The sequence below is a fragment of the Amblyomma americanum genome, chromosome 4 (assembly GCF_052857255.1).
Source record: "Amblyomma americanum isolate KBUSLIRL-KWMA chromosome 4, ASM5285725v1, whole genome shotgun sequence".
Lineage (NCBI taxonomy): Eukaryota > Metazoa > Arthropoda > Arachnida > Ixodida > Ixodidae > Amblyomma > Amblyomma americanum.
In genome coordinates, this window is record NC_135500.1 from 68030822 (window position 1) to 68044122 (window position 13301).

A 13301-nucleotide genomic window follows, 5' to 3' on the forward strand; every position below is an offset into this window, starting at 1 on the left:
TGTAAATCAAGCTGCGCTGGTGAGAAGAACCCTAACCAGGGCTCATCGGGACGAGTTCGATGCCTTTCTCAAGGAATGCGACCCAATCAAGGAAGCGCCGCAGGTTGGGCAGGAAATGCGCTCTCCATCAATTTCGCCGAGGGCGCGACCACACTCAGGCAGTACCTAGCCGGCCTGATGGCAGCCTGAAAAGCGACGCACGAGCTAGAGGACACCAACGGTGTTCGCACAGCGTTCTATCCAGACGGCGCCAACATGGCCGGTGCCAGCAACATCGCCGAAAAGCACGCCGGGTCTTCTCCGACTAGGTCGACTGCTTCAGTGCTTCAGCCTTCCGACATTTTTCGCCCCGCCCCGTTGCACTGGAGCTTGCGGCCACTGCTATGGGACGGCATCCCATGAGGCTGCCGTACTACCCGGCTGGCTTCCCTGGACTCGAACACCTGGACCGTCGCACTGCGTCGCACTAGACTTTCTTCCCCCCGCCGGTGGAAAGTTGTTACGGGAATAAACGCCTAGGGCTTGGCGTACTCCGACCAAGTGCCCTGCGCGTAAGAAGATGAGGCGCGCAGACATGAATAAAGATTGGGGCCCGCCGGCGGTGTTCCTTTGGCTCTCCCACTTTGTGTGCTTTCCTTTGGGCGGGACGGCCGTCCCGCTGCAATATATATATATATATATATATATATATATATATATATATATATATATATATATATATATATATATATATATATATATATATATATATATATATATATATATATTATAGTATATACACTGAATGCGTGAGCGATTTACTGGCACAGCAAGGCTGCAAAGCACGAACATGGAGAGCATCGGTTAAATACGACTAAGCAACGGAATGAACACGCTCACAACCATCCTTGCTCAGACGGAGGACACGCAGGATACATGCTTCGAAAAGCAGCTAAACCACCACAACAACTTCACAAGTTTGAAATACGTACACTCTGCGCAACTGCAAGGTTATTGCGTTCGATTTGGCTGAAACGGATTTCCTTTCGTGAAGGTCGCTTAGTCTGCCGTAAAATGATGGTGCAGGATAGAGGAAACCTTCGGCCTGGTAATGTGAAGTATTCTTTTCTGCCTTCTTTCAATTCAAGTAGCTTAGTATTGATAGGTTAAGCTTGAAGCGATCGCCTTCAAATCACGCCAGACTGCATTTAATGCGATCCTCCTAATAGCGATGTCGCTGATACCTTATTGGCATCATTGACGTACAGCTCCAGCAGTAGGCCGTAATCTCTTTATTGCGCAGTAAAGAACAACTGGCACTCAGCTCCTGTTATGCAGTTCCGATGGGGAAATACGAAGTGCATATTCTGGGGTCAGTTTTTGTGGCTATGAAGGGTGACCAGTTTGAAGGGCAAGCACAAAAAGAAGCAAAAAAGGTGCACAGTTTCATAGGGCCAATACTAATGCACAGCTTGACACTTGTTGTAGCAACTAAATAAATTTTATGCAGTTAACACACACACGCGCGCGCGCGCACACACACACGCATACACACACGCACACGCACGCGCACTCTCTCTCTCTCTGCGGTGTAACGAATATGTAGGTTTTTTTTTGCATCTAGGTAAGTTGATCAAGGGCAAAAGCTTTGCCTAACGTTACGTAACCTCCCATACAGGAAGATGAAAAAGACGGTACACGATAAATGATAGCGCTCATTCTTATCTAACGTTGCTTGTGGGGAGGCCTTACAGTTATTGTGACCCCCGTACATAATATATGTGACCTGAGCAACCCTAAAGTCTAAGCCTTGCCGGTCTCTACCCACAGTATGATTACACCGACAGCGTGAAATCTCGATCAAGCATTGCCAGTGGCTGCGCAAAGCACCAACACCGAACGCAGTACAGAAAGGCGGCATTGTCCTTGGGTGCGCGGCGGGGCATCGGCGTGCGCGAGCCTGGCGTGGAACCGAGCGCGCTGCAGACAGACAAACTGGAGCGAGCGTCACGAGCGATTCTGCGATAGAGTCGGCCTCCAGAAAGCGAGGCCGATGCGACAAAGCGATAAACGAGAACGGGCGCGGTGCTAGCGGCTGGCTGTCCCCTGTTACGCAACCCTGAGTCCCGCACAACTACGCGCAGCGGTTGAGTGACCTCGCGAATGTATGGCCAATGCGACTTCGAGAAATTTGGCCGCGGTATCAACGGCGTTCTGAGAGAGCAGCGCGAAGTCTAATCCGCGTCAAGACGCTGATTCTGAGCCGCACTGTCGAGTGGCTTACAAACGGTCACCGCCCGGCGCACGTGAGACGACCGGCGGGGAAGCTCGCGTCCTTGGTGCTGGCTCCCTGGTCGGCCTTGAGCGGCCCCTGTCTGGGTGACCCCCGCAATGCCGCTGCTTCGTAAACATTCACAGTCGATGTGTGCACGCGGTTGTCGTCCTAACGGCAGGCTTTCCTTTGCTTGTCTTCGCGCCATTCTCCCACGGGTGGCCGGACCGATCCCTGCGAAAAGGCGTCGTGCATTGCGTAAGAAGCATTCACAGGACAGTAAATAGTAAGACGCCTTCAATTTTTTTTAGATAAGTGGCGTAGAAGAAACAAGTGATACCTTATAATTTGTACGAGCGCAGCACAGGCGAATCAATATCGAAGTTCCACGCTCGTCACAGATTCATAGTTTTTCTTCACCGCGAATAAAGCTACAGCGGTTCATATGAGCGTCTCAAGTGGGTCACGTGTCACCCACGTGACCTCTTCAAATGAAAAAAAAAACAAAGATTGAAATACCTCAAAGCGTTTTGCTTTTCGCAGATTAGCGTTTAGGAGAAATGATCGGTTTTGCACCCCCCCCCCCCTCCGCCCATCTTTTACGCAGGGGGCTTTGAAGAGATCTCGAACCGGTCACCTGACATTGAAGAAGTAGCCACCTATATAGTCCAGAATACGGACGACTAGGCTGCACATTTTTTCGCATTCTTTCAGCGAAGAGGAGCGCAGTTTGTGAGACTATTTTTTCCACACGTTACTTAACAAGATTGACTACCTAAAGCAAAGTGATAACTCCAATTTCATTCTCTAGCAGAAATGAACTATGAATGAAGACATTGCTTATGTCACGAAGAACCACTGATAGTCCAACGACCGTGAGATACTGCACTGCGAAAAAAAGGGGGTTTTTAATTTCACAGCAGTGGGAGGATTTTCGTATTTGGCCTTTCAACTTCTAAAGTGGGCAACATTTATTTATTTCCAACAACAAATGCCTGGCCTTACACATTGTTTTGTTTGCCCGTAGAAACTGCGTCACAAATTTCCTTTGGTACCGTGACGACACCACACTACGGGCACGTTTTAAGTTCGCATTTCAAAGTTGCATATCAGTTACTTAGTCACAAAAACTGATGTGATACATTGCTCGTCGTGTTTGCCCTTCGCAACTGCAGAACTCTTTCTTATCTAGTTAGAACAAAACAGCACAGGGAGCCTTTTGTGTGCTTGTCTTTCCAAACCCCATATCAGTTGTTTAGTCACAAGAACTGACGCCAGACAGTGCACTTCTTATTTGGCCTTCGTAGGTTTGCTAAAGCGGGCTTAACGCCCCAAAGCGACTCAAGCTATAAGGGACGCCGTAGTGGAGGGCTCCTTCGATTTCGACCATCTAAGGTCCTTAAACGTGGACTGACATCGCACAGTACACGGGTGTCTAGCATTTCGGCTCCATCGAAATACCACCGCCGCGGCCGGGATAGAACCCGCGTCTTTCGGGCCAGCAACCGAGCACCATAACCACTAAGCCACCACGGCGGCTATGTTTACCCTCTGGAACTGCATAACATATTTACTCTTCTCGAGTTACAACAAATGTCGCACTGCGCACTCTTTTGTATTGGCCTATCTAAGCTGCATAACATTCATTTAGTTGCCACGACAAATGTCAGGCTGCGCAGTTTCTTGTATCGGTCCTCAAAAACTGTATAAGCTGTTTCCTTTTATATGGTTATTACCAATGCCATAATGCGATCTTTTTCGCTTTTGCAGTTCCAAACTAGACAATATTTATTTAGTCACAGAAACAGTTGCCATACTCTGCACTTCATATTTACACTTCGGAACAGCATAATTTATTTCCTTTTATCTGGTTACAACTAACACCGCACAGTACACGCTTTTGAGCTTGGCCATCTAAACTGCATAACATTTATTTAGTTGCAACAAGAAACGTCAGGTTGTGCGTATTCTTGTATTTGTCCTTCCGCCGCGGTGGCTCAGTTGTTAAGGCGCTCGGCTACCGATCCGGAACACCCAGGCTCGAGCCGAGCCCGGCGGCAGCGCTTCGATGCAGGCAAAACGCAAATGCGCCCGTGTGCTGTGCGATGTGAGTGCACGTTAAAGATCTCCAGGTCGTCTAAATTATTCCGAAGACCTCTTTTACGGCATATCTTCCTGCTTTCCTTCTTCAACTCCCTCCTTTATCCCTTCCCTTACGGCGTGGTTCAGGTGTCGGCCGATATGAGAGACAGATACTGCGCTGTTTCCTTTCGCCAAAAAACAATTTTCAGTTTCAATTTCCTTCAAAACATTATCACTTATTTGCTTTTATTTCCTGTAACAAATGCCATTTTCCGCTCTTTTTGACGTCCGCCCTATTAAGCGGATTCTGGTGTGGGATAACTGGTCCATACTTTCTACGACAAAGATTGACACAGCGTAACGGAAGGAGAACGAGAAGAATAAACACGAAACAGTGGAAGGGCGCTGTTTTTTGGCTTCTCCACGGCTGCCACACTTGTCCTAGATGACAGATCTGAGACAGTCCTGGTACAACCTTACTTGTCGCCAGTACTCAGATTCAGGACCTTGCCGACGCGTCGTGCGTGGCCTCAGGAAGGCGCCAGTCCACCAAACAAGGCCTGAACCTTTAGCGCGATTATTCTTCTCTTGAGGCAGTACGAGAGCACTCTCGACTTGCAGGTGGTGTCAGCAAGAACGAGCGCGGCAGCCGCGGAGTAGACAAAAGTCTTTGTCGTAGAAAGTATGAATCAACTAGCCCACACCAGAATCCTCTTAGAACGTATTTCTCCTACATTGGGCTCTTTCTTCTGTTAGCGCCCCATGCACAATTCTGCCATAGCCCTGTTCGACCTTGTTGCAGTCACCACCTGCAAGTCGAGAGTGCTCTCGTACTGCCTCAAGAGAAGAATAATCGCGCTAGAGGTTCAGGTCTTGCTTGGTGGACTGGGGCCTTCCTGGGGCCACGCACGACGCGTCGGCAATGTCTTGAAGTCTGAGTACTGGCGACAAGTAAGTGTACCAGGACTATCTCAGATGTGTCATCCAGGACGAGTGTGGCAGCCGTGGAGAAGAAAAAAATCAGCTCCCTTCCTGTGTTTCGTGTTTCTTTTTCTCGTCTTCGTTCGGTTGCTCTGCATCAATCTATGCCCTTTTAAACTAAAGTACATTTGCAGAAACTGCTGTCATGCTATGCACTTGGTATTTGCCCTTCGGGACTGCATAACTCATTTCCTTTATTTCAGTTACAACAAACACTGTCCTGTGCACTTTTTTTTTGCTTGTCCATCTAATCTATGCCCTTTTAAACTAAAGTACATTTGCAGAAACTGCTGTCATGCTATGCACTTGGTATTTGCCCTTCGGGACTGCATAACTCATTTCCTTTATTTCAGTTACAACAAACACTGTCCTGTGCACTTTTTTTTGCTTGTCCATCTAAGCTTCATAATACTTATTTATTTGGTAGAACCAGGCTGTGTACTTTTTGTATTTGCTCTTTTAAACTGCATAATTTATTTTCTTCGATTAGGTTGCAGCTAATGCTAACATGCACAATTTTTGTGCTTCCCTGCGCTGCTACACCACATATTTATTGTCGTAACAAATGCTAGTCCGTGCATTATTTTGCCCCTTTTCTTTCGTGTAGTTATTTTTCACGCTTGGGCCTTAAAACGGAACAAATACTTTTTGTTTTGTTACAAGAGTGATTTCGAATTGTACAATGATCTGTACTTGGCTTTCAAAGCTGCATGCAGGACTTATTAGTTTTTACCTAGTTTCAACAATAGCTAAACTTATTCATTCTATGCCAAGTGCACCAGAGTGTTCACTCGAACCTCTAGGATTTCTGTTTTAAAAAGTGTGGCGTTTTATTGAACAGTCAGGTGCAATTTTCCTTATTATTTCTTGGGAAACAAGATTTCCTTCAAGTAAATGACACCCAGAAGTCTTTAATTCTAGATGTACGCATTGCATTAACATTGCAGATCTAGACCACATGGTCTGGACCTATAATGACCCCAACAGAAATGTACAACCCTGGGAGACCTTATCGCTCAACCACGAAGCAGAAGAACAACGCAAAGTCATCGGTCTCGCCCTGACCGCCACCGAGTACCAAGGGATTCCGGCCGACGGTTAAGGGAATGAATGGGGGTTTAGGCTAAAGCCTTATTCCCTGTCATTTTTGACCGGTGCAAATTGAAGTCTTTTCTCTCTCTCTCTCTCTCCCTTCATGCGACAGCTCTTTTAATTTTCCAGACTAGTCGAAAACGAAGTCTGTGTGACAGATTTACTTGAATTTCTTTTTTGGGCAACACATTATTTATGAAGAATGTATAAGATGATGATGATGGCGGATGTTTATTCTAAGGCCAAAGAGCGCCAAACACAAGGTAACTAGAATGTATATGAGCTTTACGCTTCAATGAAGCATCAAGAAATCGCCAGTACAGAGTTCTTTGTGTTTAGTTTGTTTGTTGATTTAGTTCAAGTCGCGTCACTTTTCAACTTTGTTCAAAACTTCACGCGAAATTCATGAGCAATATAAGACATTTAATCGGTTCGACATAACATGTGCTACTGTAAAAAAAATTTCGAGACTAATGTTGAACTGAATAACGCTGAGAAAAGCAATGCCATAGGTGCAAAGAAAATGGTTGGCTTTTAACGTAGTTATAACGAGTAGACGTGCGAAAGCAAGCGTTTAGCCTGGTTGGCTCATGGCTTTGCTTTGCTGGCAAAGATTAAGCTCAGATTAAGCACTGATCGGGTTAAATTGATGCGATCTGTTAGCGTCGCAGACGGAAGTTGATGAAGAATACAATGCGCAATGCACAGCGCGAGAGTGTGGTGCAGTTTAACATGAGGCATAATCGGCTGCGGCGATAGCACATTGACATAAAGTTTAATATACTTAATTTCAGTGTAATAAATACCATGTTTAAAAAAGTATAGTGATGGCACAGAGCTCCCGTGCAGTGGCCAACTAAGCTGATCTGCTTGTGCCACCGCGAGTACGAATCCTTGTCGCGGAGTCACGACAATATTCATTTATTTATTCAAGGTCATAGCTTCACGGATTTTGCGGCTTTGGACGTGAAATGCAGCCTTCGCTCTAAAAGCACGTTGCGCTGCGTTATTTGGACGAAACTTTCATACTGATGTGCTCGTTGCAAAATTGCACACTACAATTAAACTCATAGGCCGGTTTATTTTGACTTTTGTCAGCAGTTTTTATAGAGATCTTGTTTATTATAGTCGAGTAAAAAATTTTACAAGTTCAGCGCCGCAGCACCGGTGATAACTTTTCCGTACTGCACCTCCACGGCAGAACACAGCCTCGGCGCTGCTCAAACTGCTCTCCTTCCGTGCACTCACGGATTCTGGCGTTGCGCAACCGCTTTGAGTGAAACCGGCATCATCGCCTCTCGCGTGCTGTGTTTATAGAACAGTGCCACGCGAGGATGGAATGGAGCGACTCGCGGGGGTATCCACAACAGACAATATGATCGGCTCGAAAGATCGGAGTCTCACCACCGCGTCCCTCTGCTTTTATGCGAAGCATAATAGGGACACTACTTAGCTCAACCATAGCCCTGGCGCGGCCGCGACCACCAAAGCTAACTGCCGCTCCTCCCGCTAGGGGCACTGCAGCCGATCACGTGGTCTGACGTCACGACAGCTGAGGAGAGACGGGGCTCAACTCGCGCGGTCGCCGCGCGGCCGCGACCACCAAGGCTAACCCCCGCTCCTCCCGCTAGGGGCGCTGCAGCCGAGCACGTGGTCTGACGTCACGCCAGCTGAGGAGAGACGGGGCTCAACTCGCGCGGTCGCCGCGCTATAGTGCCTAGAATATACTGGCTAGTGTGCCGAGCGCCAGCGCGGCGCAATGGGAGCAGGTGGCACCGTTTGAAATGAAAGCCCACCGATGGCGGCAGAGGGCGCTGCTTGTCGGGAGGGTGCTGCCGCAGCAGACGACGCGGTTTTCTCGCTTCGGAAGGCAGCGACCTGGTCTTGTGCGTGCGCGATTAACCTGCTTGTGCACGAAATTTTGTTGACTGAGGTGCAGTGTATGTTGTCCTGTGTGGCTCCTTGCACATGAAAGTCGACGCATCCGCTCCTCCGAGCAGTTCTGTGTATCCGTTCTGCGTGCTTTCACCGTGTAGTCAAATCATGCACTGAGCTCTCGATTGTTTTTTTCCCGTGTCCACCACTAAACAAGCTACATGTGACTGCACAAAAAAGATGTCAAAGCCAAAGCGACAGTGCAAAGATAAGACTTGCTTTGTGCCAATGTGTAAAAGCGGTTACCGCTCGAACAAGGAACGTGTTTCCATGTTTACTGCACCATCTGATGCTACGCGGCTTGCAGAATGGGAAAGAAACATCAAAAGAGAGGACAGAAGGCTGACGCCAGTTGCTGTGGTTTGCGAGAAACATTTTGAGAGCAGTTGTATCGAGCGCACATTCAGTGTCAGCGTAAATGGTGTTACCAGCGAGCTTCCCCGCGATAAACCGCGCCTGAAACCCGACGCCGTGCCTTTGATATTCACGCATTACCCAGAACACATTCTGCCTAAAGTGTCAGCTAAAAGAAAAACTAGAAATCTGTGCCAGCAAGAGCCTCCAGCAAAGCGTCACAGGCGTGCTGCGTCGGAAGCCTCCGAGTTGTGCTCAGGCATTGATAATGCTTAATCGGTGAGCATGGAAGCATCTGACACCAACAGCGGAGCTGCAGTAACTGTAAAGTGCACCACCCCACGCTGTGTTTCTGGAGAAGGAAGCGCTGGCGAAGCGCAAAATGCTGGTGACGAACGACCACGAACAACCAACGATCGTCTGCATCCATTCTCCAACGTCGCTATTCCAGTGACATGGATGAAAGTGCCATCAATGACAGTCGATTCATTAGCGTACGCCTATTGTGAGGCTGAAAAAAATAACTTCGCTAACCTCTTCATTGAAAAGATGGTAGCATTTGCAAAGCCATTACTTGGTGGACAATCAGTGGTAGCCACGGTTTACCTCAGGGGAAGGGAAAAGTCAAAACACATCGTCACAACTTGCGAAGAGGCCGAAACTTTGATCAAGGAAGTTGCCTTGACAAATCTTTGTGATGGATGCGGCATAAAGCCGGCCTCAGGAAAGCACACCTCCTACAAAGGCATGATTTTTTCTGAGAAGTGTTCATTATCTGTGAGGTCTGAAGGTGAATCCTACGCTTTCTGCAAGTACCAAAGGATTCTGGCTCAAAACCAAGCGTGCAGAAAAAAGCAAAGCACAAGTGAAATTGCCAGAAAATCTGATGAAAAGAAACAGTGCAGGAACATTTCTCGAAGCCTGTCAAGAACCAAGAAAAGATAGGCAAATGCAAGGATACAGGTGGCTCACATGAAAGAGCGAAATGAGGCTCTTAGTGAAGAGACATTTAACAGCAAAATTAAATCTCTTCCCTCAAAGCAGAAGCTGGTTGTAAAGAGTTCTCTCCTTGGTGCAAGGCGAAAATCACACAAGGGAATGCGATACGATAATGAGTGGATTTTAGAATGTATGCTGATGAGGATGCGAAGCCCGAAGTTGTATGAACATCTCCGCAGACAGTCTATTATGGTTTTGCCAGGGCGAACTTGCCTGAAAAAGTACCTACAGCGCTTCAAGGGTGGCTTTGGCCTCAGTACAAAGGTCTTCGATGCCCTAAATGAAAAAAAAACAAAGACCGGTGGCCGGTCACGGTGGCCTCGTCATTGACAAAATAAATCTTTCGGAGCACCTAAACGTGAAATCAGCTGGTGAGTATAGCTGCAATAAATTCTTGGACCGTTCTGTGTATACGGTAAAAGCTCTTTGATTCAAACACCGCAATGCGAAAATCCGCATAATTCGAACTGCCGGCGCGGTCCCGGCCAACGCTATATGCAAGTCTATGGCGTTGCACGCTCGCTGTTTCGGAAGCTACGGGTCTCACACCGGTTAATTCGAACGGGCTCCCAAAGGAGGTTGTGTACATACAGGTATCGGTTCGGCAAGCGGTCGTCCAAATAGCCCCCCTCAAAGCTGAATTCTGTGCTGCAGAATCACTCGCGCACCTCTGACTTGCGCTGAACGGCAGGCGTGATGGCGGACGGACGGCCTCATCTACAAGAGCGGACACACTGATAGTTTGGATTTTGCTTTTCTGAAACGTACGCCCAACCGCACTAGCCAGCCAGCCAAACCCAGCTACGCGCCGTTTATAGCGTTGGTTGGCTGTTTCGCTAATATTCCCTATCCACATTTTTTTCTTGCTGCTTCGGAGCTGCTGAGCAATGCCGTATTCATCGCCAGTGAATCTTCCGCGCTTGCGGCGTGCGATGCACTAGCGGCAGAGCTCCACCGCTAAAAATAGTGATTGTTGCGCCGTTCTCATCTAAAATAACAAGCAACTACTGCCAAGTCTTTCACCAAATAAATTTACCGCGATGCAAGCGGTTCTTGTCAGTTTATTTTTTCGGGGTCATTCGATAGTTCGAACTTAATTTCAGACTATGCGAACATGTTTTCCGGTCCATTGAAGCAAATCAGCGAGCTTTTACAGTATGAGAAAATACGATGTTCTGCTAAACACTACAATATTTCTCGAGCCGTGCAGTGCTATGGTAATATTCGATCGTCAAGTCTTTTAGCATGTGTTTCTCTTTATGCTGGTTTAGCACCTTTGCCACATTCTGATCTGTGTTGAGAGATGTCTGCGCATAAAACAAGGTGTTTTTCCTGTGCTTTTTTTTTACAATTCAGGTGATATTGAAGGCTTTGTTGACCTTGGAGGTCATACACCTGCTGACCATGGGATGATTGTGCTGTTTCAGCCATTTACTGGTAAACTTTTTTTTCTCTTGGTTACAGTTCGCAACTTTATACTTAAAACGCACGTACATTTGTGAGAGATTACCTTTCCGCAGGAAAATGGACGCAAATCTTCGGTGTTTTTGCCTCAAAGGGCAATGTGAAGGCCCCAACACTGGCGAAAATCCTTTTGGAAACCACAGTCCTTGCGGAAACGGCTGGTCTGTTCGTGGATTGCATAACATGCGACGGCGCCAGCTGGAATAGGAGCATGTGGCGGCTGTTTGGAATACAGGGTAAGGCTGTAATTTCACGCAAAATGCAAGATTGCTTAGAGTGTGCATGGTGCTAGTGTAGATTTCATGTTTCTAATATTTAAATATTGTGATGAAGAAACTGATCGCAAGTTGTTTTTTTTTCAAAGGTTCTCCAAGCCACGTTCGGAGCAGCACCAAACACCCAGTGGATCCTAAAAGGCAGCTCTATTTTTTGTCAGATTTTCCACACCTGTTGAAGAATGTGAGAAATGGATTTGTTGGAAAAGGATACCTGACACCAGCTGGGCATGCTCACATTGGTATTGTACTAGCAGCCTTCGAAGCGGATCGAGAAAATGTTACACTGAAAGTTATGCCAAGCCTGACAAATGCACACCTTAAGCCAAACTGCTTTGAAAAAATGAAAGTGGACATCGCATTTCAGCTCTTCAGCGACCAGGTCATCAAAGGACTTTTCATTTATAGAGAACACATTGAAGCCTCACATAGGACCGTGCAGTCGACAGTAGATTTCGTAAAAGAAATAAATCACCTGATTCGTGTTATGACATCGCGAACAAGCGAGAAGGCACTCAAGCCTGACAGTCCAAATGTGCAATTTCTGAAAGGCTTCCTAGAGTATCTGCAGGAATGGGAGCAAACTGCAAAACCAGCTGGTGGTGGTTTTCTTACAGAAAGCACGTCTGCTGGGCTAAGGGTTACCATCAAGAGTACACTTGGCTTGTTGTCCTACCTGACGTCGACTGTGGGTTTCAAGTATCTTGTAACATCCAGATTAAGCCAGGATAAGCTTGAAAACCTTTTTGGTATAATTAGACAGTCGTCTGGCTGTAACAACCATCCGACAGTGTCACAGTTTCTGATGTCTATGAATTTACTCGCATTCTACTACCTGGCAAAACCACCTAGAGGAGTGAACTGCACCCCAGACGTAATCAAAGCACTGCTGAGCCCAAAGGAGGTGTGTGAAACTACGAGTAAGTTCCTTTCAGACAAAATAGATGACCTTCTTGACCACGGAAACGTCAGTGAAGCTGAAGATGTAGTTCAAGCTGTCGTGTCTAGCAGTGACCATGCATCGTGCATAGAGAAGAAGAGCCACAGTGCTTTGATCTACTACACTACAGGCTACGTGGCAAGAAAGATCATTGCTAAGAACTGTTGTCCACAGTGTGCAGGCTGCCTATGTGTAGCAAAGCTGAAGCAAGTGCCGACGCCGCTTCGTACTTTACTAGCCATTTTGACAATGGGGGGCCTAGTGCACCCCAGCCAGAGCTTGTCAACTGCTGTAAAGGCCATGGAAGATGCCTTTACTGTGTTTTTTAGTAAAAACAAGCTCCATGAAATGAGTTTAGTTGAATTTTCGAGTCAGCTACAGACACTGTCTTTTCCTCAACTTGGCTGCTCAGAGCATGAAAAGGCAGTTTTATCTACCGTTGTAAAGTTTTATGTTCTCTTAAGGTTTTGTTTTTTTGTCAAGGGCCTGAACAAAGAGAGGGAAGCGCAAAGGCAGCGGCATAAGTTTGTAAAACTGCGTCGCTGCCAATAAATGCTTCTCATGTGCACATATGGGCCCTGCTTGCTGTACTTCTGTAACATGTCCGCGATTGATATTGCACGCGAATAAAAACGAGTGTTGCACGACTGTGTTTCCTGCGTTATTCACATTGCATGTGTTTACTCGTTCGCAAATGTAGTACGTACACAGCGAGAACACCTAAATATAATCCAATAAAATTAACCGAAGTGTTTCGCCTACTTTATTAGAGAAAATGTTACCGAAAAAGTACTTCTTATATATATATATATATATATATATATATATATATATATATATATATATATATATATATATATATATATATATATATATATATATATATAAAAGATATCTATGTACAGCACAAGTTTCGTGTTTCGAATCA

The 13301-nt window shown here is 46.5% G+C and overlaps 1 long non-coding RNA gene across 2 annotated transcripts; it reads left to right on the forward strand.

Annotated features, from left to right (window-relative positions):
• Positions 1–2262: 2262 nt before the first annotated feature.
• Positions 2263–13091, forward strand: LOC144128024 (uncharacterized). 2 transcript variants are annotated; one of them, XR_013313659.1, is made up of 4 exons: positions 2263–2537; positions 11051–11131; positions 11215–11394; positions 11523–13091. It is a non-coding gene; the product is annotated as an uncharacterized LOC144128024 (long non-coding RNA). The 2 variants fall into 2 exon arrangements; XR_013313660.1 differs by lacking the exon at positions 2263–2537 and adding an exon at positions 5261–5284 and having other exon boundaries at positions 6262–11131.
• The last annotated feature ends 210 nt before the right edge of the window (positions 13092–13301 follow it).